The sequence below is a fragment of the Zingiber officinale genome, chromosome 5A (genome assembly GCF_018446385.1).
Source record: "Zingiber officinale cultivar Zhangliang chromosome 5A, Zo_v1.1, whole genome shotgun sequence".
In the NCBI taxonomy this organism is placed as follows: Eukaryota; Viridiplantae; Streptophyta; class Magnoliopsida; order Zingiberales; family Zingiberaceae; genus Zingiber; species Zingiber officinale.
The window spans coordinates 3,277,286-3,303,348 of NC_055994.1; the positions used below are offsets into that span (position 1 = coordinate 3,277,286).

The 26,063-nt window shown below is 45.2% G+C and overlaps 1 long non-coding RNA gene across 1 annotated transcript; it reads left to right on the top strand.

The window, feature by feature from the left end:
- Positions 1-15,454: 15,454 nt before the first annotated feature.
- On the top strand, positions 15,455-25,218 carry LOC121979283. The gene is made up of 2 exons (XR_006111361.1): positions 15,455-16,016; positions 24,136-25,218. It is a non-coding gene; the product is annotated as an uncharacterized LOC121979283 (long non-coding RNA).
- Positions 25,219-26,063: the final 845 nt, after the last annotated feature.

Sequence of the window (26,063 nt, forward strand, 5' to 3'; positions counted from 1 at the left end):
TGGCTCGGATAATGTACGCCCGGCCGATCGGCACGGAGTGTTCGACATCGAGCCAGTGGCTTGGATAATGTACGCCCGGCCGATCGGCACGGGGTCTTCGACATCGAGTCGGTGGCTCGGATAATTTACGCTTGGTCGATCGGCACAGGGTCTTCGACATCGAGCCGGTGGCTCGGATAATTTACGCTTGGTCGATCGGCACAGGGTCTTCGACATCGAACCTGTGGCTTGGATAATATACGTCCGACCGATCAGCACGGGATCTTCGACATCGAGCCTGTGGCTCGGATAATATACGCCCGACCGATCAGCACGGAGTCTTCGACATCGAGCCGGTGACTCGGATAATGTACACCCGGCCTATCGGCACGGGGTTTTCGACATCGAGCCGGTGGCTCGGATAATGTACGCCTGGCCGATCGGCACGGGGTCCTCGACATCGAGCCGGTGGCTCGGATAATGTACGCCCGGTCGATCGGCACGGGGTCTTCGACATCGAGCCGGTGGCTCGGATAATGTACGCCCGGCCGATCGCCACGGGGTCTTCGACATCGAGTTGGTGGCTCGGATAATTTACGCCGGCTGATCGGCACGGGGTCTTCGACATCGAGCCTATGACTCGGATAATATACGCCCGACCGATCGACACGGGGTCTTCAACATCGAGCCGGTGGCTTGGATAATATACACCCGACCGATCGGCGCGGGGTCCTCGATCGAGGAACTAGGGCAGATCATATATAACTGAAAGAGAAAAGATAATGCAAAAACTGAACGAGGTCATGAGGATGGTAGACTTTTCCGGCGTCGTCCATCTTCGCGTTCCCGACCAGGTGCGTTCCCACAGACGACGCCAATTTGATCCTGTTGGGAAGCTGAGAAGACGAACCTGCCGGTGTGACGTGTCTGGAAGGTTGACCGCATCCCCATGACCCGGATGGTGATCTGTTTCCTATGTTGACCATGTCGCCCGGAATCCTCGGGTCAACAATACCTGTAGTCATCGACCGGGTTGCCCCGGTCTCTGGTACCTCGGTGCTCGAGGCGAATACCACAAATATATACGCAGTCGAATAAATGACTAGTAGAATAATGACGTAAAATGAGATATGAGTACAGGAACGTACCCTGTCCCCGGGGGGGCGCCCTCGGATGGATAAGTGAGTTGATCAAGTCGTCGCTCGACTCTGGATAGTAGATAAATACCCCTCGGGTGAGTAACTGGCTCCGGTGGCTCGAAACCGGATGCGATGTGGATCCGCAGGGTGACGTGCGATCTGACTACAGTCTCGGCTCACAGGCCGGAGCACCACAGCGACATAAAGGCCGAACACTTCGTTGGCTCGCAGGCCGGGATACAATAACGGCACGAAGGCCAAATACACTCTCGGCTTGCAGGCCGACATAAAGACATAGTACGATACCTTAGCCCTCGGCAGGCGACTGCTTGGAGGGTGACGATGCTGCCCGGAGTTGTCGGCGGTTGCGGCAGTGGATACCAGAGATGACGGCGCGGGACGCCGGAGGCGCTGGCCGCCAAAGACGGCTGCGACAATGGCTACAGCAGGAGATGCCAGTAGCGGCAGCCTCTGGAGGAGGCACATGGTCGCGCGGGAGGCACTCGCTGCCGACAGTGTGGGAGAGGCGTCGATGCCCGCTGAGGGCAACGGCGGTGACATCCGCAGCCACTGGAGGCGGCCTGGGGCGATGACAATGGTTGCCAATGGCAGCGGCTGGCGCTCGTTGGAGGTGGCAGCGGCCGCGGGAGAAGTCGGCAGCGGGTACGCCCGCTAGAGACGGCGGCTCCTCCATGGCATTGGCATCGACGAGGCGCTAGCATGGCCGGCCACGAAGGCGGCACAAGTAGGAAGAAGGAAGAAGAGGGATGGCCAGAGGGGCCGGAGGCCGGCGACGCGAAGAGGAGGAGAGGAGAGGCGGTGGCTGCGATGGCCATCGGCCTCGAAGGCGGCTGAAGCCGGCGACGGCGATATGGTCCCGGCAACGGCTCTCTGTCGGCGAGAGGAGAGGAAGCAGGGAAGAGGACTGCCGGCACGTGGTGGCGTCTGTGTAAGGAGTTAGTGGAGGAAGGAACGAAGCCTCCTCTGTGCTGTCCGGCGGTGACCCCGAGCCTAGCCCCCCTCCTCTTGGTTGCTACAGTGCCTCCACTTAAAAACCCAAAACCTAATTGAGGGCCAATCTCCAAAATGTCCTTCCTCTTTCCCTTAATTGCCTTTGCCCCCCTCACATATCCGGATCAACTGCTATAGTAGAAAAATAATTAAAAAAACTAGTATAGTGAACAATTTTGATATCCTGCTCACCTTATCCTACCCACTCTGTGAGTATCCAAAAAAAATTTTTGATTTAATTTTTTTTCTTAATAGTATGACTAAACCTTTTATATATATATATATATATAGTTTTGATCTCCTGCGCGACATGCACAGTGCGCGATTGTGCACGCGTCACGCAGGAGATCGATTAATAGTTTTTTTAATATTTTAAATTAAAAATAATAATTAAAAAAATTAACATTTCCTTATATAAATTTTTAATAAATTAAAATATCCCCTCAATATATTACAATGCTTAATAAATACTTAAATTAATTTTATTTCATTTCTTTATAACAAAACACAGACATTTTAATTAAAAAAGTAATATTTCTTTATATAAGTAGCTAATACGTTAAGATATCCCCTTAACATATTACAATACTCCGTAAATACTTAAATTTATTTCATTTTTAATTTTTTTTAAACTAAATACTATAATCCAATTGAAAAATCTAAACTCTAGAGGTAAAATCTTTAAAAAAAATTAATTGAAAAATTATATCCCAATTAGGATGTCTGAACTCTATCAATAAAATCGTAAAAAATATATTTTATTTATTTTTTAATCAAAATTAATATATTTTATTTATTTTTTTAATCAAAATAAAAAATCATGATATACTGCGCGACACGCACAGTCACACACTATGCGCATCATGCAGTATATCAAAATCATATATATATATATATATATATATATAATATTATATATCATTTATCCGTTAATTTGTCAAAATTAAGATGTCATCCTTACCGTCTCTCAATTTAAGGCACTTAGCATGTTGGACCTTGTTGGAAAAAGTCGAAATTAAAGCCCAAATGAGATCCAACCCATTATTATCTTAGACTTTGTTTTGAGGGATGCCGTTAGTACTGTTCCAGATAACAGTGTCTTAAAGTGAGAATCACTCGTCCATGCATCTATGACCCATAGAGAGACAGGAGGATGGACATCGATAACATGAGTTCTGAGGAACTGCTGGCCCTGGGAGAGAGATCGATACGAACTGTGAGCACAAGTATGTCTGAAGAAGACTTGAGAAAATGCTTGAATTTGCCGAGGGGATGAGTTGGGCCGGAGGAGGCGATGTGCGAGAATGACTACCATGCATCGTGCATAGAGCAGCGGCTTATGTCCATAGACGGAGCCTGCATACACCTGTGTGGGAAGCTACAGTCTGCTTGTTGGGCGTTACATTTAGGAGATGAAAGGGTTCGTCCCTTTTCGCTGCTGTAAACGTATGTGTGCTACAAACATCAAGAAGACGAAGGGCCGTCCTTTCTCCTTCGTATTCTTTAGTCTTTCTATAAAAGGAGCGCCCAAGTGGAGATCATCATAGAAAAGAGCGGAGATGATTAGAGAGTTTTGCAAGGTGATCAGTGAGCAGAGGAGAACACCCAGTGGTTGAGATTTGGCTCGTGAACTTTGAAGTGTTTTCCGGTTGCCCCGTGATCGTGCTTCAGATAGCGGCAGCCTCTTTGTCGACCAGCGATTCTTCAGCGACGTTTCTTCGGGAGATTCATGTGAGTGGTTATCGCTTTATTTAGGTTTTGTTTCATGCTCTCAAAACTACCAATAATAGTATCAGAGCATGCATGATTTTAAAAGCATAGAAATCAACACGAAAAAGATCATGTTTTTCTTATTCTGTCGCGAAGAAAAAGATGAACAGTAATATTGTTCATCAATCAAATTATGCACAGTAGTTTTTTTAAGTACTAAATCAATTCTTGATTGATTGAGAGAAAATGTACAGTAATTTTGATGACAGTAAAAAGAAACAAAACATGTATAAAGAAAAAAAGGTACATGCATGTTTTATTTATTTTTTTCATGTTTTATTTATTTTTTTCTTCACGCATTGAATAGTGCATGTGTTCAAATTTAATTAAATGTGTTTATTAATTATTTAAATACATATTGAGATGTATTATTAATTAATAAATAAATATTTAATTAATTTATGGTTCAATTTATTTGATCCTGTTTGAACTAAGGGTCAACGAACGCTGGGGATGTGGCGCTCCTTGCTGGGTCCTCGAGGGCTCCGGTGAACCTGCAGCAAAACCGAGCCGGGAGGGGTGTCCCGGCGACGGCCCTCCGACGCTCAAGTCAGGCGAGGAATAACAAGAAGGTGGTCTACAGATCAAGATGAGGACATGCATACATCCGGCGAAGAAATGGAGGCCTTATATAGACCTCCCGAAGAAGCCTAGGCGCACCAATCAAAGTAACCACCTGCCTTTGACCATGCCCAGGTATGGGTCTGTCAGAAGGGTCATGCCCAGATATGGATATGTCAGGAAGATGTCCATGAGACCATACTGCTACTGTATCAACCTTTCCATGATGTGACGGCAAGATCCTCCATCGTGCGATCTTGTGTACGGTCTAATCATCAGACATGCTTTAGCTGATATCCCATATCCCGAGCCGAGCGCATAGGCCGCTCGGCCCCCTTTGTACCCTCGCCCTTATCTTGGCCGAACGGACGACCCGCTCGGCCCTTCGGTTCCAGCCGAGCGGAATCCCGCTCGGCCCTTCGATCCTCCTGCCTTGGCGTCGGAAACCCAAACCCCTGGATGGGTTATGCCTAGCTCCGCTCGGACTTACTCAGCTGCTCGGCGTGGCCATTAATCGCTTAGTCAGCCCTTCATCGGTCTTCAAGCTAAGACCCTTCAGGAAATGGGTCCCCCATTCTTACCGCCGGATCACTTGCCTTCCCTTCAAGTCTAGTCCAAGGAGGCAGTGAGTCCGACTGACTGGACTATATGTGTCCGAGCGGGCGGTCGCCGCCTTTCCGTAGCTTATAATATCCCTGGGGCCGTTCGGCCCCTCTGTCAAATTCAGCCGTTCGGCTCTTCATTCCGGTTGTCTTGTCGCTCAACATGGATGTTTGCTTGTCTAGATCTTCTTGAAAATCACGCAAATCTTCTCCATTAAGTCGAAGCATGCGCGGTATGGGCACATTAATTGTGCCTGGCGACAGAGCGCCACGTGGCTCTTCTCGCGTGGCGGTGCTGATCCGTACGATGGGACGCTGGTCATTTTGAAACGGACGGCTAGATGATGACTTCGTCTTCCGTGACCTGCATCCGACGGACGAGGCTGACCAGCCTCGTTCGTATAAAGCCCTCGTCTTCGCCTTTTACGCCGCATTTTCTGTTTCATCGCGTATTCTCCGTCGAAGGTGCCCGCTGCCGCTGCATCATTCCGGCCGTCCCAGCTCTCGCCTCTTGGTGGTCTTCGGCTCTTTGGTGATCCTTTCTATCTTCCTTCCCTCAGTAAGCTTCTCCCCTCCCTTACAAGGCCTTCCCAACTTGTTCTGCTTCCTTGGTTCCCATTCCTTCGATTTCTCGCTGTCTTTTTGCTCCTTCGAGATGGCAAGCTCCTCCGAACCCGCTGTTGGTGTTCACGGCCCTTGGTACCTGACCATGGAGAGTCGGTTTGATGAGGAGGGTGCTCGGCGCCTTGTTCGGACATATGGGATTCCCGATAACTATGAAATAGTCGTAGCCGACCCGACCGACCGACCACATGACCCATCGATCGGCACAATCTGTTTCTTTTTAGACCAATTCCAGGGTGGCCTTATATTTCCTACCCATCCCTTTATTTTAGAGGTTTGTAACTATTTTCGCATCCCACTCGGCCAACTTGTGCCGAATTCCTTTAGGCTACTGAGCGGGATGGTCGTCCTCTTCAAGCTGCACAGTATCCCTCTTGACCCTAAAATATTCCACTTCTTCTTCTACCCCAAACAATCCGAGCTGGGGACTTTTATTTTCCAAAGTAGAATAGGCTTTAAATTTTTTGACAATATGCCGACCTCCAACAAACACTGGAAGGAGTTTTTCTTTTATATCCGACTTCCCGAGCGGCCAGCATTCCGAACCAAATGGCAGACCGCTGTGCCGACTCAGCCGGAGCTCGGCAAGTTCAGAAGCAATCCAGCCTATCTTCATGCTGCGAACTGGTTGTCCGGCCAGCGATACAAGATCGATCAGCTGCTGCTCAAGGGGGTGTTGTATATTTTCGGATTGTCTCCCGTTCAGGCAAATCTCCCCTTCCGCATGAGTAAGGATTCTTTACTCTCTTAGTCTTTTTTGTCTAATTGATTTTAATTTCGTTTACTGCAGCTGAAGTCATGTGGCGCTCTAAGGCTACCACTCATTTGAAACTGAAGGCCGTGGAAATTGAGGCGGCCACCAAAAAGGAGCTCGCCGAGCGGGGTCTCATTCCAGCCGCCCGGCAGACGCGGGAGAGGGGGGGGGGGCGCAGTCCGCCCCTGAAACAGATGCTGCCCCATCCGCTTCAACAGAGGTTGAGCCGGATCCTGTTTCCTCAGCCCCCGCCGAGCTAGGGATCCCTCAGGTCGGGGATCCACCGCTGGAAGTTCGGCGAAAGCGTCGGAGGGACTCCAACCTTCCACCACCACAAGAGGGTGCACCACATGTGCCGATCGGCGTAACTTCGCCTGCTCGCACGCCATCACAGATCGGGACTCCAGCGGCCTCGCCTACCGCACAGCCTTCCGGCTCTCCTCCCCGGACTCGTCGCCGTTTACGTCGGTTGGGCGAAACTTCCACCATAGGGGAGTCTTCGCAACAAGCGGCTGCAACTGAAGAAGCGCCGTCCGGCCATCCGACTATCAAGACCACCCTCCGATTCCCATCGGAGGAATATTTACTGTCTGCCGATCGGCCATCGAGCCCTGTTCACGAAATAACCTTGACGGGTCCGCTCGCCAAGCTTTTTGAGGACGCCCAGATTCAGGTTGCCCTCATGATGCCTAAGCAGCTCGGCGATAACAATATGCAGCAGGCCACACAGGTAAATTCATCTTTCTTCATGTGCCATGCTATTGTTTGACTCCTGATTTCATTATTTCCTTACAGCGTTGGGCTGAGCAAATCGCCACCAGCCACCGGCTGGCCGAGCTGGAGGATCTCCTGGAAAAACTCCAAGTATTAGGGGGTCCATCGGCCGAACAGAAGAAGGCTGCTGATCTGGCTGCAGAGGTGGCCCGACTCGAAGACTTGGTGAAGAAGCGGGACGGGGACGTGAAACGCGCAAGTGGCCGGAAGAGGCAGGCGATTGCTGATCTGGACAAAATGAAAGTCGAAGTTCGGGCCCTAGATCAGCAGTCTAAGAAGCTAGAGGCCGATTTAAATGCCGAGCGGGAGATCCGTGCAGCCGAACGCACAAAAGCTGAGATGGACTTGAAGGCTGTCCAAGATACCTTAACCGCTTCCCGAGCGGCACTCAAAAAATATAAGGAGGGAGAGCCAAGTCGGCTAGCGGCAGCGCGCCAGGAATACCTCCGCTCGGAGCGCTTTGGCGAAAAGTTTGGTGGCAAAGTCTCCTCAACCTTCCTCGAGGCGGTCAAGGTCACCACGGCGTACTTCAAGAAGGGGGGGCATCTTCCTGCTGACCTGAGCATTCCCCCTCCCGAACTGGCAGCCATGATTGACGACATCCCGGACACCTTTTTTAATTTTGAGGATCCGGAGTGATGCGGGTTATTTCAAGTACTTTCTGTATTTCATCCGCTCGGCGGATGTAAAATTTTTGTATGTGCCGTTCGGTATAATTTTTCTTTTAATGAAACGATGCCCCTTTGCTTGTCTTCCTACTCATTGTCCATAAATATCTTCTGTTTGCTTAACGTTGATGCTTAGAGTCAATCGTGCTCTTAAGCGTTCTCCTTCACGCGTCCGATCGGCTTAGCACATTGCATAAAGTCCGAGCGAGGAGGCTTACTCGCTCTGCACATATCCTGCCTGCGTGAAGTCAACGCCGAGTATCGAAGGACCAACCCCCGATCGGGCCTGAATGGTTTAATATTTGTAGTTTCCGCGGTTTCTTACTCTGATATTCATTCGTCGACGCGGATATTTATAGCCGATCAGCGCGGCTCTCGATTTTTAACGACGGTGCTCGTCGGCGCGGATATTTATAGCCGATCGGCGCGGCTCTCGATTTTTAACGACGGTGCTCGTCGGCGCGGATATTTATAGCCGATCGGCGCGGCTCTCGATTTTTAACGACGGTGCTCGTCGGCGCGGATATTTATAGCCGATCGGCGCGGCTCTCGATTTTTAACGACGGTGCTCGTCGGCGCGGATATTTATAGCCGATCGGCGCGGCTCTCGATTTTTAACGACGGTGCTCGTCGGTTTTCCGCTCGGTTTTTATAGCCGGTCGGCGCGGCTCTACGGTTTAACGTCTGGGCTAGACGGCTTTTAAGGCTACCTCTTTACCAGGTCGAGTGACCTTGGCCTTCCTTTCGTCCAGCTTGGATAATTACCCCCTGGCCGAACGGCTCAGGGTCTATTTCGTCGAGCATTTTGGCTCGGATAATATACCTCCGTCCGAATGGTACGGGGCCTTCGTTTGTTGGCGGTGTCTTATTTGTTCTCTTGATTTTTCGTTTCTGCACTTCAAGTATTCAGTCGAAAAAAGTACACAAAGATGATTTACATAGGCACACCTTTCACCCTGCCCGGTAAGGCTGGAGGTGGTTCGCGCTCCACGGCCTATCTAGCTGCCGACCGTCCTCGTCCTCCAAATAATACGCTCCCGAGCGGAGCTTTTCGATGATTTTGAAGGGACCGGCCCATGGAGCTTCAAGCTTGCCGACGTCGCCGACCGGCTTGACTTTTTTCCAGACAAGGTCGCCGACCTGGAATGACCGGGGAATAACGCGCCGGTTATAGTTTTGCTTCATCCGTTGACGGTACGCCATCAGCCGAACGGATGCCTTTGCCCTCTCCTCTTCTACCAAATCCAGCTCCATGTTTCTCCGTTCGGCGTTGTCATCGTCGTAGCTCTGGATCCGGGCTGACTCAACGCCGACTTCAACCGGAATGACAGCCTCACCGCCGTACACCAAATGGAACGGTGTGACTCCTGTCCCTTCTTTTGGCGTCGTTCGGATGGCCCACAAGACGCTCGGCACTTCATCCGGTCAACTTCCTCCCAAATGATCGAGCCGAGCACGCAGAATGCGGAGAATTTCCCGGTTGGCCACTTCAGCTTGACCGTTGCTCTGAGGATAGGCCACGGATGTGAAATGTTGCTCAATGTCGTAGCTCTTGCACCAATCCTCTAACATCTTCCCTGCGAACTGCCGCCCGTTGTCGGACACTAGTCGACGAGGGATGCCGAAACGACAAATGATGTGTTGCCAGATGAATTTTTTAACCATTTGTTCAGTGATCTTTGCCAGCGGCTCGGCCTCCACCCATTTGGAGAAATAGTCGACCGCCACTAGTAAAAATTTCCTCTGTCCGGACGCCATCGGAAATGGACCGACAATATCCATTCCCCATTGGTCGAACGGGCATGAAACGCTTGACACCTTCATTTCTTCGGCCGGTCGGTGGGAGAAGTTGTGATACTTTTGGCATGAAAAGCAGGTGGATACTGTCCGAGCGGCATCTGTTTGCAAAGTTGGCCAAAAGTATCCGGCCAAGAGGATCTTCTTGGCCAATGAGCGTCCGCCCGGATGACCCCCGCATGATCCTTGATGTACTTCCTGTTAGGGTGTATACTAAAAGCCTAGCTTTTGGTATAAACATTTATCTAGTAATAAGAATCACATTGGTCAAATGTCTACATTTATGATAAATGTAGTTGTTCAATTAATTTATATTGTAGATAACATGGTGTGTGGTGTCACACACAGAGGATCATGTTATCAGTACCTTATAAATTATAAACAGTAGCTCACGACCAAAATGGAAAGGAACAAACCATTAGAAGGTCGTAGTGTAATTAGGTATCAGTTTATCTTGACTGTATAATTACACTAGTACACTTAGAGTGTATTGAGTAGGACCATTTGAGGTCGTTTCTTTTGTACTGATTTTATAAAGAAACAAAGACCTCGGTTATTATGGAAGTGTGTGCTCTTAATCCTAATATAATAACAAGCACATATATTTGATATTTATTTCTTTAATTTATCAATGGGTGAGATTTAGTTCGATGAATCAATAAGCCTGATAAGTTGGGAAATGGTATCACTTATAGTGTGTGTTGTTGATTATAGAAGGAAACTGTGTCCTAGAGATACTAGGTTGATAATGTCCTCAAGAGGAGCTCATAAGGATTGTCATGTTAAACCCTGCAGGTGGACCTAGTCCGACATGATGATAAGGTTGAGTGGTACTACTCTTGGACTAAGATATTAATTAAATGAGTTGTCAGTAACTCACTTAATTAGTGGACATTCGATATCTTAAACACAGGGAGACTAACACACTCATGATAAGAAGGAGCCCAAAATGTAATTTGGGATTGGTGCGGTAGTTCAATAATAGTTCTCTAGTGGAATGAATTATTATTGATAAAATTAAGTTGTGTGTTCGGGGCGAGCACGGGATGCTTAATTTTATCAGGAGACCAAAACCAATTCCTCCTCTCGGTCCCTATCGTAGCCTCTTGTATATAGAGATTTATACCCACCACATACCCACCTTCTTACCCAACCAATAGGGGCCGGCCAAGCTAAGCTTGAAGCTCAAGCTTAGGGCCGGCCAAGCCTAAAGGTTGGCCTTAAGGTGGCCGGCCAATAGCTTGGAGCCCAAGCTTAGGTGGCCGGCCACATCATATTAAAAAGGATTTTTTATTAAAATTATTTCTTATGTGGATATCATAGTTTTAAAAGAGAGTTTAAAAATTAAATCTTTCCTTTTAAAGCTTTCTACAAAAGATTAAGAAAAGATTTGAAATCTTTCCTTATTTGTAGATTGAAAGGAGATTTTATTTTTAAGAAAAACTTTCCTTTTTAACCATGATAATAATTTAAAAGAGAGTTTAAAATTAAATATTCTCTTTTATAAGTTTCTACAAAAGATTAAGAAAAGATTTGATATCTTTCCTTATTTATAGATTGAAAAGAGATTTTAATTTTTAAGAGATAACTTTCCTTTTGGAAATTATCCACATGTTTAAAAGAAGAATTTTAATTTATAAAATTTCCTTTTTATTAACCACCATGAAGGGAAAATTATTGGAGAAATTTTTTATAAATTTCTGGAGACAAATTAGGAAGTTTTAATTAATTAAAACTCTCCTTGTTTATAGCTTGATGGTGGCCGGCCATGTAAATTGAGAATAGGAAAATTGTTTTTAATTAAATAAAATTTTATTTTTTCATGGCAAAAGAATTAAGGAAGTTTTTAATTAAATTTCCTTATTTGCCAAGACCAAGGATTATAAAAGAGGGGGTAGAGGTGCCTTCATGGGTGATCAACTCTATTATTCTTCTCCTCTCTTTTCCTCCTTGGTGGCCGGCCCTAGCCTCTTCCTCTTCTCTTCTTCTTATGGCCGGCGGCAACCTCTCTTGGAGCTCTTGATGGTGGCCGGTTCTAGCTAGGAGAAGAAGGAGAGAAAGGTGGTTTTGTTTCTTGCATCCCTTGGAGCTTGATGGTGGTGGCCGGACCTCTACTTCTCTTGGAGAATTGTGGTGGCCGAAACTTGCAAGGAAGAAGAAGGTGCTTGGTGGTTCTCATCTCGGAAGATCGTTGCCCACACAACGTCCGAGGTTAGAAGAGGAATACGGTAGAAGATCAAGAGGTCTTTTAGAAGGTATAACTAGTAATTTTTCCTTTCCGCATCATGCTAGTTATTTATGGAAATAATACCAAATACAAGAGGCTTACGATTCTAGTATTTCGAATATGTTTTTCGAAGTTGTGTTCTTTTATTTTTCTTTTACTTGTGATTTGATTGTTCTTTTTGGTTGACCTAAAGTTATTTTAGGAAATTAAATATTAGCTTTCCATAAAAGGTTTTGTCTAGTCGGTGGTGGTTGTTCCCATATCCAAGAAGGTCATGTGCCTCGCCACGTCAGTACTGGGAACCAATTATGGAAATTAATATTTAATGGAATTAATAACTTAGGTGATTTGGATCAAACGTGTTAAGTTCCGCAGGAGATCCAAGTCTAAACCTTAAAGAACAAATAGATTAAGTTTTGGATCAAACGTGTTAAGTTCCGCAGGCGATCCAAAATTTAATTTAAAAGAACACATGGTAGCTAGGAAAAGGTTCAGACCTTTGTACAAAATTTTTGTACAGTGGAACCTCTAGGTTTTCCGAGTAGCAACCAACACTTCCTGGAGGATGTAAGCTGAGTCCTCCGAGCTGACACATTTCAGCAACGGGCGAGAGAAAGCCTTCTTGTAGAGCTGATCTCCGATGAGTGTAAACCGACCGGTTCTTCTTCTGAGGAGCCGGGCTGCACCTTCATCGGAGGGTGTGGTGCCCGAGTGGAGGAACTCTATGATGGGGGTCCTCTAGTCGCTTGGAAACGTGAGGTTTTCCATCCGGTCGACGTGCGCTACCAGCAGTTCTTTTTCAATAGGTTGATGAATGGCGACCGACACTATAGAACTTGCTAACTTGGCCAAGTCATCTGCTGCTTGGTTCTCCGTTCGGGGAATCTTTTGAATAAGGACCTCTCGGAAAGTGGCTTTGAGTTTTTCAAAGGCTTCAGCGTAGAGCTTGAGCCGAACGCTGTTGATTTCAAAGGTACCAGAAAGTTGCTGAGCAGCCAACTGTGAATCCGAATAGAGTGTCACCCGACCAGCCCCTACATGCCGCGCTGCCTGCAATCCGGCTATGAGGGCCTCATACTCTGCTTCGTTGTTGGTAGCTTTGTAATCCAGCCGGACGGATAGGTGCATCTTCTCTTCTTCATGTGAGAGCAGCAATATTCCAATCCCACTCCCGAGCCGAGTGGAGGACCCATCTACATATATTCTCCACGTAGCTTCCGGCTCTGGCCTTTGCACTTCGGTCACAAAATCAGCCAAGGACTGGGCTTTGATCGCCGAGCGGGGCTGATATTGAATATCAAATTCACTTAATTCGGTCGTCCACTTGATGAGCCGTCCGGATGCTTCTGGATTCAACAGCACTCTTCCGAATGGACTGTTCGTCCGGACAATGATGGTGTGAGCCAAGAAATACGGTCGAAGGCGCCGAGCGGCTAGAACCAAAGCAAAGGCCAACTTCTCGAGCCCAGTGTAACGAGATTCAGCATCTTTCAAAATGTGGCTTAGAAAATACACCGGCTGCTCTTCACCGCTCGCCCTCACAAGTGCTGAGCCTACAGCATGCTCAGTTGACGACAGATACATATAAAGTGACTCACCCCCGATCGGCTTGGCCAGTATAGGCAGAGAATTTAGATATGTTTTCAACTCTTCGAATGCCCGGTCACATTCTTCATCCCACTGGAACTTAGTAGCCTTGCGCAGAATCTTGAAGAATGGAAGGCTCCGGTCGGCGATTTTGGAGATGAATCTAGACAAAGCAGTTATCCGACCGGTCAACCTTTGCACTTCTCTTGTATTTCTTGGGGGCGGCATGTCTTGCAGAGCCTTCACCTTGCTGGGATTTGCTTCGATTCCCCGCTCGGTCACTATGTACCCCAAGAAACGCCCTCCTTTGGCTTCGAACAGGCACTTCTGGGGATTTAGCTTGATTCCATATTTGCGCAGCGTTCGGAAGGTTTCTTCCATATCCTTGAAAAGATCGGCCGCTCGGACGGATTTAATAAGAATGTCGTCCACATAGACTTCCAGATTCCGCCCGATCTGCTCCCTGAACACTTTGTTCATCAAGCGTTGATAGGTGGCCCCAGCATTCTTTAATCCGAACGGCATCACATTGTAACAATACGTGCCGTCAGCAGTCACAAAGCTAACCTTTTCTTGATCTTCGCGGGCGAGCGGCACCTGATGATAGCCTTGGTATGCGTCGAGCATGCAAATCAATTCACAACCGGCTGTAGAGTCCACCAGCTGATCTATCCGGGGCAAGGGATAAAAATCCTTGGGGCATGCTTTGTTCAAGTCCCGAAAGTCGATGCAGACTCTCCACTTGCCGCCCGGCTTAGAGACCAATACCACGTTGGCCAGCCAGCTCGGGAACTGCACCTCGCGTATGTGGCCTGCCTCCAAAAGTTTTTCTACTTCCGCCCGGATGATGGCATTCTACTCGGCGCTGAAGTCCCTTTTTCTCTGCTTCACTGGCCGAGCATCTGGTCGGACATGCAACTCATGCTGCGCTAGGCTCGGCGAAATTCCGGGCAACTCATGTGTTGACCAGACGAAAACATCATGATTTCGTTGGAGGCATTGGATCAGCTCCTCCTTCTGCTCCTCCTCCAGATCAGAAGCGATAAAAGTCGTGGCCTCCGATCGGGTCTGATGGATCTGAACTTCCTCCTTTTCATCGTAAATTAAAGCAGGAGGTTTCTCGGCTATGGCGTGTACCTCGATTCGGGGCGCCTTCCGAGCGGAACAAGCTTCTGCTCGGACCATCTCTATATAGCACCGCCGAGCTGCTAACTGATCTCCACGTACTTCTCCTACCTTGTCCTCCACGGGGAACTTTATCTTCTGGTGGAAGGTTGAGACAACCGCTCGGAATTCGCCGAGCGCCGGTCGTCCCAAGATGACGTTGTAGGACGAGGGAGAATCAACCACCACGAAGTTTATTGTCCTGGTCCTCCTGAGCGGCTCCTCTCCCAGTGAGGTAGCCAGCCGGATCTGTCCGACCGGCTGAACTTCGTTGCCTGTAAACCCGTAGAGCGGGGTCGTCATGGGCAGCAGCTCGGCACGATCAATTTGTAACTGATCGAACGCCTTCTTGAATATGATGTTGACCGAGCTCTGATAATAAGCATTTTTATATATCATTTTGGTTCTTATACTTAATATTTTTATCATCTCGTATACTTAAATCTTGTTTTATATCATATTTTACGAGTTGATATTAATTTAGAGCCTTGTATATAATTTTTCCTATATTTTCTGATATTTTATCTAAGAATGTGCATCTTACTTGTAGGGAAGCAATTTGGAGCATCTAGGCCGTTGATCGAGATCAAGGCATCCAAGATTCATCCAACAAATGGTGCTCTAATTCAATTTGGATCAAAGGAAAAACAATCAAACCCACTCTTCAAGCCCAATTATAAAAGCCCAATTTGAACTCTATCTTTAATGAATCGGATCTAAGCTCTATTGGATACCATTTTCTTAATCCAACCCGGATCCGAACCCACTAAGAGAACCCTTCTCCTTACCTTCTCGCGATGAACAGTAGGGGAGATCCATTCGGCGTTTTCTGCGACTAGGGCATAGGCACCTCCTTCTCCTCTCTTCTTCCACTGGCCGGCGGCTCTCTTCTTATCCATCGCCGTCGGCCGGACTTCCTTCACCATCCTCTCCATCATCCCGCGGCCAACCCATTCCAACTTCTCCTGCTTAGATCCAAGCGGCGGCGATAGCAGTCTTCACCTCACCGGAGAGGGTTTCTCCGGTGAGATCCTTCACCTTCCGAGTTCTCTGTCTTTCTGGGGTTCGGACGGGCAGAGGAAGAAGAAGGCGACGCCATCCCTGCCTTTTTCCAGCAGCACTTCTTCATTGATTCTTCCGGATAGCACCTTTCACATTTCGAGCAGCACTTCATTCTTCAACAGATCTGGACAGTTTTGGATTGTTGCAGTTTCTTCACTGAATTCTTATTGACATGTTAATTTTGTGTGTTTGATTGTTTGATGCTTGTACTAAATTGATCTCCCATGTTTTAGTGCACGTACTCATGCTATTTTGATTCATGCTCGTAAGGTGTTCGACAAAATGTTTCTTCCAACAGTAGGTTTACATTTGTGCACTTTATTCCACTTAATGTTTGCTTATCTTGTCTTTTGCAATTGCTATAAGTTTTGTTCTTCGTTTGAATGCAATTAGGATTAGATTTCTTTAATGCTCTAGATTACGTTCTATGTTAATTTCTTTAGATGCTTACTTTGAGTTGTTTTTAATTTCTTTGCAATCATAGTTTAAGATAGATTAGGTTTTCTTACATGCACTGTCTTTCATTTATTAGGTTAGATTTCATTTAATGTTTCATTCTTTCATTCCTTAGTTTAATTCTATTATTAGTGAAATCGTAGCGTAGAGTGACAATGCGCTATGAAGACACTACTAATGGATAGATAGGATATCTTTTATTAATTAGGATTAGATTTCATACTTGTTTGTTTTTCATATCGTAGTTCAAAATTCAAAACCCAACCCCTCCATTTTCATGTTAAAAATTCAAAGCAATAATTGATCCTAATTTTATCATTTATCGCTACATTCTTTGGGGAGACGATCCGAGTCATTTCTATACTACTTTAGTGTAGAGGGGTTCGGTAAACATTAATTGTAATTTGACGTAAGCTCCCGTAGCACGACACTCGAGCTCACATCAAGCTCCCTGTGTCAACAAATATGCGGTGAATAGTATAATTTGCTATTACCGCTTTAATGAGCAGAGTGTCGTCGTGGGGCACTTCTACCCCTTCCAAGTCTCCGGGACCGAAAGTGATTTCCGGTCCACTTGCCCGCTCTTGGCTACAGCCGAGCCGAACGCCCGCCTTTCTGGCTCGGTTGGAGTCTCCTCCGGTCGGCCCTCCAGCAATAACGTTGATCTCGCCTCGGGAAGTATTGCTCCTGTTTTCCTCTTCCCGAGTGGACGGTCGCGACCGTTCTCTGGACGCTCGGCGATTCTCCTGTCTCGGAGAACGGTGGTGATCGGGTGTCTGTTGATGTCGCCTTTCGGTGCGGGTCCGGTCGGCTTCATGGGTCCTGTGTCTCCTGTCGATGGGAGGAGACCGTCATTCGGCTTTCCTGGGGAAGGGATTGGCCACGGAGGGAAGACTTCGACAATCCCTCGTGTTGTGCGTATCCGTCTGGTGGAAGGAGCAGAACATAGGGGTCCACCTCTTCTTTGGCTTGGGCCGAGCGGCAGCCACTTCTTGTACGTGCGATCTAGCGTGGGGGGATCGAATTGCTTCGGCTCTCGGTCCTTTGGGTGGCTGCTGAGCGGCGTGCTGTTTCCGCTCGGTATGCACAGGTGCACGCTCGGTTGGAGTTTCCTTTTTCCGAGCGGCTTGCGCTTCTTCCACATTTATGTACTCGTTTGCCCGATGCAGCATGTGATCATAATCTCGGGGTGGCTTTCGGATGAGCGACCGGAAGAAGTCCCCATCTACAAGGCCTTGTGTGAAGGCATTCATCATCGTCTCCGATGTGGCCGTTGGGATATCCATCGCCACTTGGTTGAATCGCTGGATGTAAGCTCGAAGCGATTCTCTCGGCTCTTGCTTGATGGCAAACAAGCTGACACTTGTCTTCTGATAACGCCGACTGCTGGCGAAGTGGTGGAGGAAGGCCGTTCGGAAATCCTTGAAGCTAGTGATGGATCCGTCCGGCAACCTCCGAAACCAACGTTGAGCCGATCCCGAGAGGGTAGTAAAGAAGACTCGGCACTTTACTCCATCTGTATACTGATGGAGCGTAGCCGTGTTATCAAACTTACCCAGATGATCATCCGGGTCCGTTGTTCCGTTGTACTCGCCGATCGTCGGAGGCACGTAGTGCTTGGGTAGAGGGTCTCGTAGAATAACCTCCGAGAATTGACGATTGATCCGCTCGGGAGATGAGTCCGCTCGGGGAGCTTTTCTGTCATCCCGCCTTGGCATTTCGTCTGAAGAAGAGCCTCTATCTCTTCGAGCTGGTGCGGCTTCAGGGGTGCGAAATAAGGCCCGATGGAATGCGACGGTGGCTTGAGGTGCTTCCGCTCGGCCACCAGACGCAGATGTTGCTTGTTGCTCCGGCCGTTCGGCTGATGCTTTTTGTTTTTGCTCCATAAGTTTGGTGGCCCTCATCTCGACTAGAGCATCGAGTTCTTCTGTTGAAAGCGTCACGGTGTGTTGTCGTCCGCCTCGTCCATTGTTCTGTTCGAATGCAGTGCGTTCCCACGCGCGCATTTGATCTGTTCGAACCAAGGGTCAACGAGCGGGATCGGCGCTCGCTGGTCCTCGAGGGCTCGGTGAACTGCAAGAAACCGAGGGGGTGTCCGGCGGCCCTCCGACGCTCAAGTCAGCGAGGAATAACAAGAAGGTGGTCTCAGATCAAGATGAGGACATGCGTACCTCCGGCGAAGAAATGGAGGCCTTATATGACCTCCAAGAAGCCTAGGCGCACAATCAAAGTAACCACCGCTTTGACCATGCCGGTATGGGTGCATCCGGAAGGGCCATGCCGAGATATGAATATGTCGTGAAGATGTCCATGAGGCCATGCTCGTATCAACCTTTCCATGATGTGACGGCAAGATCCTCCATCGTGCGATCTTGTATATGGCCTAATCATCGGACATGCTTTAGCTTATACCTCGCGTCCCGGCCTAGGCTCTCTCCCCTACCCTCGCCCTTATCTTGGCCGAACGGACGACCCCTTTCTTGGTCCACCGGGCAATCCGCTCGGCCCTTCGATCCTCCTGCCTTGGCGTCGGAAACCCAAACCCCTGGATGGGTTATGCCTAGCTCCGCTCGGACTTACTCAGCTGCTCGGCGTGGCCATTAATCGCTTAGTCAGCCCTTCATCGGTCTTCAAGCTAAGACCCTTCAGGAAATAGGTCCCCCATTCTTACCGCCGGATCATTATTATAAATAGAACCAGACCAACTTGGCCGATCAAACCCAGGTCTGGTTTAAATTATTAATTAATTTAAGCAGACCAAATTGATTCAATGATATCTAGATCTGGTTCAAATTATTTGTTGGTTTAACCAGTTCATTTATATTTGAATTAATTGGGGTGAGTTTGATTATAGAAGTTGGGCTGATCAAATATGACCGGATTAGTTCCGTTGTGTCAGATTTGATCAAAAAGATTAGATTTGTTCTAATGGGCCAGACTTAATCCAATGAGCAATTGGACGAATCAAATGAACCTGAGTTTAATCAATAAGTCTGAGATTGACTCAAATGAGCTTAAACAATAACAGAATATAGGTCCAATTAGATTAGTTCTAATGAGGACAATAGACTGAGTTTAACATCCGGACTCCTGATTGACCGGTCTAATGGGTTAGTCGACTTAAACTCCTGAAAATCGAGAAGATTTATTTTTCTTGATTTATAATGATGGTATGCCTGTATAAATTGAATTAAACTGGTTTTGTACTGGTTAGTCGGTTTTGTACTGACTTATTTAAATTCAATTTTTCAGATGGCACGGACAATTACCACATTGACTCGTCGCGAAGTGCGGCGAAACCAGCTCCGAGAGGAGATTCAGGAGATAGAGTATAAGTCTGCTTATGGAGTCGACGGACATGTTAGACGACTGGATAGACTATTTTGGAAACTTGAGCAAGAAGAGTTTTCAGTCCTGGATAGTTATAGGATTTGGGCATTGATGCATTCATTGCCAGAGTATCCTAGGATAATAGCAGACTATGTATGAGGGTGTCATGAAGGATAAGCACATATTCAGTACTATGTGAGGAACTACTTCACCATATGGGTGAAAAAGAGCCTGAAGAGGACCAGGAAATGCTCGAGGAAGATTCAGAAATGGATCTGATGGAGAATCCTGAAGCTGCCCCATCTGAAATTATCCCAAATAAGTCCAGGTTAATAGGGATAATGTTGGCTGCCATACTAGTGTTTATCCTAGTGGGAGCATTGCTGGCTTATCTAGTTTACTAGTGTTCTGTTTACTGTCATTATGTACGAACAGTATAAGCTCATCTAATTTTTGAGTCATGTAATAATTTCTGTCGTTATGTACGAACAGAATTAAATAATGAAAAGTTATGTTATATGTTAACAAACTTGGAAATGATTAGTTCATTTCATGACATGATTAGTTCATGTGAATATGATTTGTTCATATATCCATATGATTAGTTCATATGAAAAATGATTAGTTCATTTTCATAATGATTCGTTCATTAGATGGGATATGTATAATATGATTGATCAGTGTTGATTAGATTAGAACATACAAATGATGAGTGGAAATATTGTTATCACTTGATTTTGTAAACTAATTCTAATTTACACTGAATCAATAAATAATTACACATATATGAATTACACTGAAATAATAAATAATGTGTTTATTTATGTAAATCATGGCAACTAAAAACATCATAACTGAACTCAATAAGGGTGAGAAATTATATGGGGATAACTACAAAATATGACACCTCAAGATACAATACGTTCTTCAGGAACAAAAAGTTCTAGAGACTGTAAATCAATTCATGGAGGAACCGGTTGATGGTTCTATAGCACAACATAGGCGTGACCTTGATGCCTATAAGACATGGAAAAGGAAGGACTACATTGTTAAGAGAATATTGATTAGTTCAATGGTGGATGACCTGGTGTTTGAGTATGAGCCACTACCATCGGCTCATGCTGTCTGGGTAGCCCTTAGAGAGAAGTACAGTGGAGTCAGTCTGAGTAAGCTCCGTCAGCTAACTATCAAGTTTGATAGCTATAAAAAGCGCTCGAATGTTACCATGACCTAACATCTCAGGGAGATGGGTAACATGATTTGAGAGCTTAAGACTGCTGGTTATGCGTTGACCGATGAACAACAGGTTCAGGCAGTTATTCGTTCTCTTCCTCATTCTTGGGAAACGATGAAACAGAATCTGACCCATAGTGAGAGTATCAAGACTTTCACTGATGTCTCACGCCATGTGGAACTTGAGGCGGAGAGGATTGAATCCGCAAGGATTTCTGGTCATGCTTTTGTAGCTGAAGGTTCTGGTTCCAAGAATAAGAACAAATGGTTCGGGAAAGGAAAGGGAAAAGGAAAGGAGGCTAATGTTGTTGTTGCGAAAAACCAAATCAAGAAGAAAGGAAATAAAAATGGACAAAAACCTAGGAGCAAGTTGACTTGCTTCAACTGTGGCAAGAAGGGTCATTTTGCTTGGGAGTGTGCTGAGCCTAAAAAGGTAGATCCATTTTTGTCTTCTTTCCACGAGCAATATGTTGCAAGTGCAGTGTTGTTAGCTGATTCGTATCCTTTGTGGATTGTAGGTTCAGGAGCAACGAACCACGTAGCTCGTGATCGAGCTACATATGTGGAGTACCGTCGGGTACCAGCTAGCAACAAATGGATATATGTAGGAAATAATGCAAGAATTGAAGTCAAAGGAATTGGCACTTGCAAGCTCAACCTACGTGGTGGAGGCACCTTGTTTCTACATGATGTCCTGTATGCTTCTGAGATTCGACGGAATCTAGTTTCCATTATTTGTCTTCTTGATTTAGGTTACAATGTAAATTTTTATAGCCGTTGTGTGGAACTTCGAATTAACTCTGTATTAATTGGGCATAGTTTTGTAACAAATGGTTTTATGGTTCTTGATGTAGAACCAAAAAATAATGATGGTTATTTTTCAAACATTGCTCTTACTAGTAATGTTGATGTTAATGATGAAATTTGGCATGCTAGATTGGAACATATAGGACAAGAACGAATGAATAGATTAGCTAAGGAGGGCCTATTAGGCACTCATGCTAAGATTAACTTGTCTATATGTGAGCATTGTCTTGTAGGAAAGACGACTAGAAAATCATTTGGTAAGGCTATTAGGGCTAAATCACCATTGCAATTAATTCATTCGGATATTTGTGGTCCAATGAATATGAAGGCTAGAAATGAGAGCTCTTATTTCATTACATTTATCGATGACTTCACACGTTTTGGTCATGTGTATTTGATTTCTCACAAATCTGAAGCATTGGATTGCTTTATTCATTACTTGATGGAAGTTGAGAATCAATTGGAACGTAAGGTTAAAACCTTGTGCACTGACCGTGGAGGAGAATATTTGTCTGATCAGTTCAAGACAATATGTAATGAGAAAGGGATTATTAGACAGTTAACTATCCCTGGAACTCTACAGCAAAATGAGATTACTGAAAGAAGAAATATGACTCTTCTTGAAATAGTTAGGTCTATGATAGCGCAGACTAATTTGCCAATCTCCTATTGGGGAGATGCATTATTAGTTACGACCTATATACTTAACAAAGTGTCTTCAAAGTCAGTTCCATCTATCTCACTTGAACGTTGAACAGGCAGAAAGCCGGATATGAGTAATCTGAGACCTTGGGGGTTAGCTGTCTACGTTCATGATAAGACTCACGAATATAGAAAATTAGGACCAGAGGTAAGAAGTGTATCTTTATAAGGTATTCTGAGACTTCTAAGGGTTATGTTTTTATTGGTGAGCGACAAAATTAAACCATCTCTGAAATAGAGTCAAGAGATACTACTTTTCTATAAACTGAGTTCCCAACATGAGGTGAAGTTGATAAGACAATTCCTTTATATGAGATAGAGGAGGAGGATAGTGTTCCTTTATCAACAAATCAGGAGATGCCTGAAACTAGTCAACTGAGTGGGAGTAATTTACCACTGAATGAGTCAGTTTCTCAACAATCTAACCTTCAAAGAAGTAGTCGTCAGATTATTTCTCGGAGAAGGTTTGATATTGAGAATGAGACATTGATGGTTCTCCCAGTTGATGATGATGAACCTTGAATAGTTGAGGAAGCTTTGAGAAGCTCAGTTAGAAAAGAATAGAAAATTACAATGGATGAAGAAATGGAGTCAATGAGAAATAATCAAGTTTGGGATTTAGTCGATCTTCCTCCGGACCGAAGGGCTAAGGGCTATTGTGAATAAGTGGATTCTCAAAGTAAAGAGGAAAGCAGATGGATCGATTAATCGATACAAAACTCGATTAGTTGCAAAAGGATATACCCAAATGGAGGGTATTGACTTTGAAGAGACATTCTCCCCAATTGTGAAGTTTGTGTCAATACGTGTCATCCTAGCTATAGTAGCACAATATGACATGGAATTACATCAGATGGATGTAAAAACGACTTTCCTTAATGGTAATCTTGACGAAGAAATCTATATGGTACAACCAGAAGGTTATGTTGCTGAAGGCCAAGAGAAAAGAGTATGTAGACTTCGGAAGTCTATATATGGGCTAAAGCAAGCGTCAAGACAATGAAACATAAGATTTAATGAAATAATATTGTCTTATAGTTTCGAAATGGTCAATGAGGATCATTGTGTTTACCTAAGAAAGGAAAAAGGAAAGTTTGTCATTTTATCATTATATGTTGATGATATGCTAATAGCTGGAAGTGATATAAAGTGTGTGATAGAAGTCAAAAATTGGCTTTCATCACAATTTGACATAGATATGGGTGAAGCAGAGTACATCTTAGGAGTGAAGATCGTTAGAGACCGATCAAAGAGGCTTTTGGATTTGTCTCAAGAAGCTTATATCACTAAGATGCTGCAACACTTCAATATGTCAGATTGCAATGTTGAACAGACACCTATAGCGAAAGGTACTATCTTGAGAAAAAGTATGTATCCCAAGACTTCTGAGGAAATAGCCAAAATGAAGAAGAAACCATATGTCAGTACTATTGGTAGTTTGATGTACACTATGTTGTGTACTCGTCCTGATATAAACTATGATGTTGGCTTAGTTAGTCGTTTCCAGTTAAACCCAGGATCGAGACACTGGAAAGCGATGAAGAGGATAATTAAATACCTCAAAAGGATAACAGATTATGTATATGTTTTTCAAGGATCAAAGATGAGCCTGAGTGGCTACACAAATGCAGATTAGGCAGGAGACCTTGATGACAGAAAAACCACATCAGGCTATACCTTCTTGCTAAATGATGGCGTCATCTCATGGAATATTGATAATGAGTATTTTTGTGTATTATTTTGGCTCTTATACTTAGCATTTTATACCATTCGCATACTTTATATTGTGTTTATATCATGATTTACGAATAGGGATTCATTTTGGACTTAATTATAAATTTCCTGTAATTCATAGAATTTAATTTCATATTTTTATGTGATTTTGTAGGAAATTCAAAGAGCCATTGATTAGGGTCGAGTCGGATCGAATTTGACTTGATTTGGAGGTCAAATGAGGAAGATCAAACTGAATTAATGTGGACCATTGATCAAGATCCAGTGCGATCCTGCCCATCAGTCAGATCAAGTGATCCAACCTTTCATCATGATTTAAAGTGATCTGGACCGTTGATCGAGATCAAGACATCCAAGGGTTCATCTAAGAAGTAGAGCTCCAATTCAAATTTGATCCAAAAGCCTACTCTTCAAACCCAATCTTCGAACCCATTCTTCAAGCCCGATTATAAAAGCCCAATTTCATATTCTTATTAGATCCGGATCCGGAATTCACTCAAATCTTTCCTTACCAAACCCGAAACCCATTAAACCATTAAGAACCTTACCTCTTCACGGATGCACAGGGCCGCCTCCCACCTTCTGTGTTCGCGAATTGCAGGGCGCGGCTAGGGCATCGACTTCTCCACAGCACCTCCTTCTTCTCCGTTCTTCTCTCCGGCCGGCGGCCTCTCTTCCTCTCTTTCTCGCCGCCGGCCGGCCATCCACAGCCATACTTCTTCTCAGATTCCAGAGGCGAGCGGCAACAACAACTCGGCAAGGAACGGCGAGCTTCGGCAGCGATTCCGGCAATCCACCTCGCCGGAGGGGTTCTCCGGTGTGATCTCCACCGTCCAGCTTCTTCCTGGCAGCTCCACTGCTTGGGGTTCAGGCGGCAGAGCAAGGAGCAGCAGGCGGCGGTTCGTTCCAGTTCACAGCAGTCCACATTCATTTCCAGCCATCTTCCAGCGGAGGGGTTCTTCGGTGGAAGATCCGTTCACCATCTTCGTTGTCGCAGCTAGCAGCATTCCAGCAGATTGTGCGCTGTCCACCGGTTTTGGGGGTTCCGATCCGGGTCTTCGTGTGACGACCAAGATAGTTATTGGTAATCGGAAGGGGATATGTGAATTGTGGTTGGATTAGTTTAGAGTTTAATTCTGTTAATTTTGTTAATTTGCTTGTGTTGAAGTTCTATTGTTGAATGCTTGTATTGAATATGATTGTTCAAGTTTGAATTGCACTTACTACGTTTAATTAACTTAACGCATACAAAGTGTTCGATGAATTGCTTCAACCAAGTGTTAGGTTTATTTTGACGCATTTTAGTTCGGTTAATTTTTACTTTGTCTTGTTCTTCCAATTTAGTTAAGTTCTAGCTTTGATTTAATGCAATTAGGCTAGATTAGTTTAGACTTTCATTACATGCTTTAGGTTTCATTGCATTCTTAGTTTCGTTAATGCTTTACTTCATATTATGCCCATTGATAGATAATCTTGTATCGTAGTGTGACAATGCGATGTAGGAAAATCGTCAATGGTTAGATAGGGATTTCTTTACTTGCAATGTCATTTATTCATTAGGGTTAGTTTCATTACTTGTATTGTCGTTCATTATTTAGATTAGATTTCATTTGATGCTTTGCTATTTTTTTCCTTTATTTAATTGTGTTGATGGTGAAACCATAACGTAGAGTGACAATGCGTTGTGGATTAATTGTTAGCACCTAGTTAGATTTCATTGCAGCATTAGATTAATTTTCTATACTTGTTTTGCTTTTAATTTGTTAAATTTAGAATCAAAAACCCAAATCCCATTTTAATATTGAAAACCCCAAAAATAGAAATAACATACGATCCTAGATTACCATCCTATCGTTACTTTTGTTGGCAGACGACCCGAGTCATTCCTATGCTACATTAGTGTAGGAGGGGTTTGGTATTTCATCATTTGATGCCCAATTCGCGACAAAATTGGGCCACTATCAAATATCAAGAAGTAGGCTTATGTAGCCTTGTTGACATTGGAAGCTATGTGGCTTGCGCATCAGTTGTGCAACAATCTGTCTAGTTGAAAAAGGTTCCTAAAACATTTGAAAATTTATG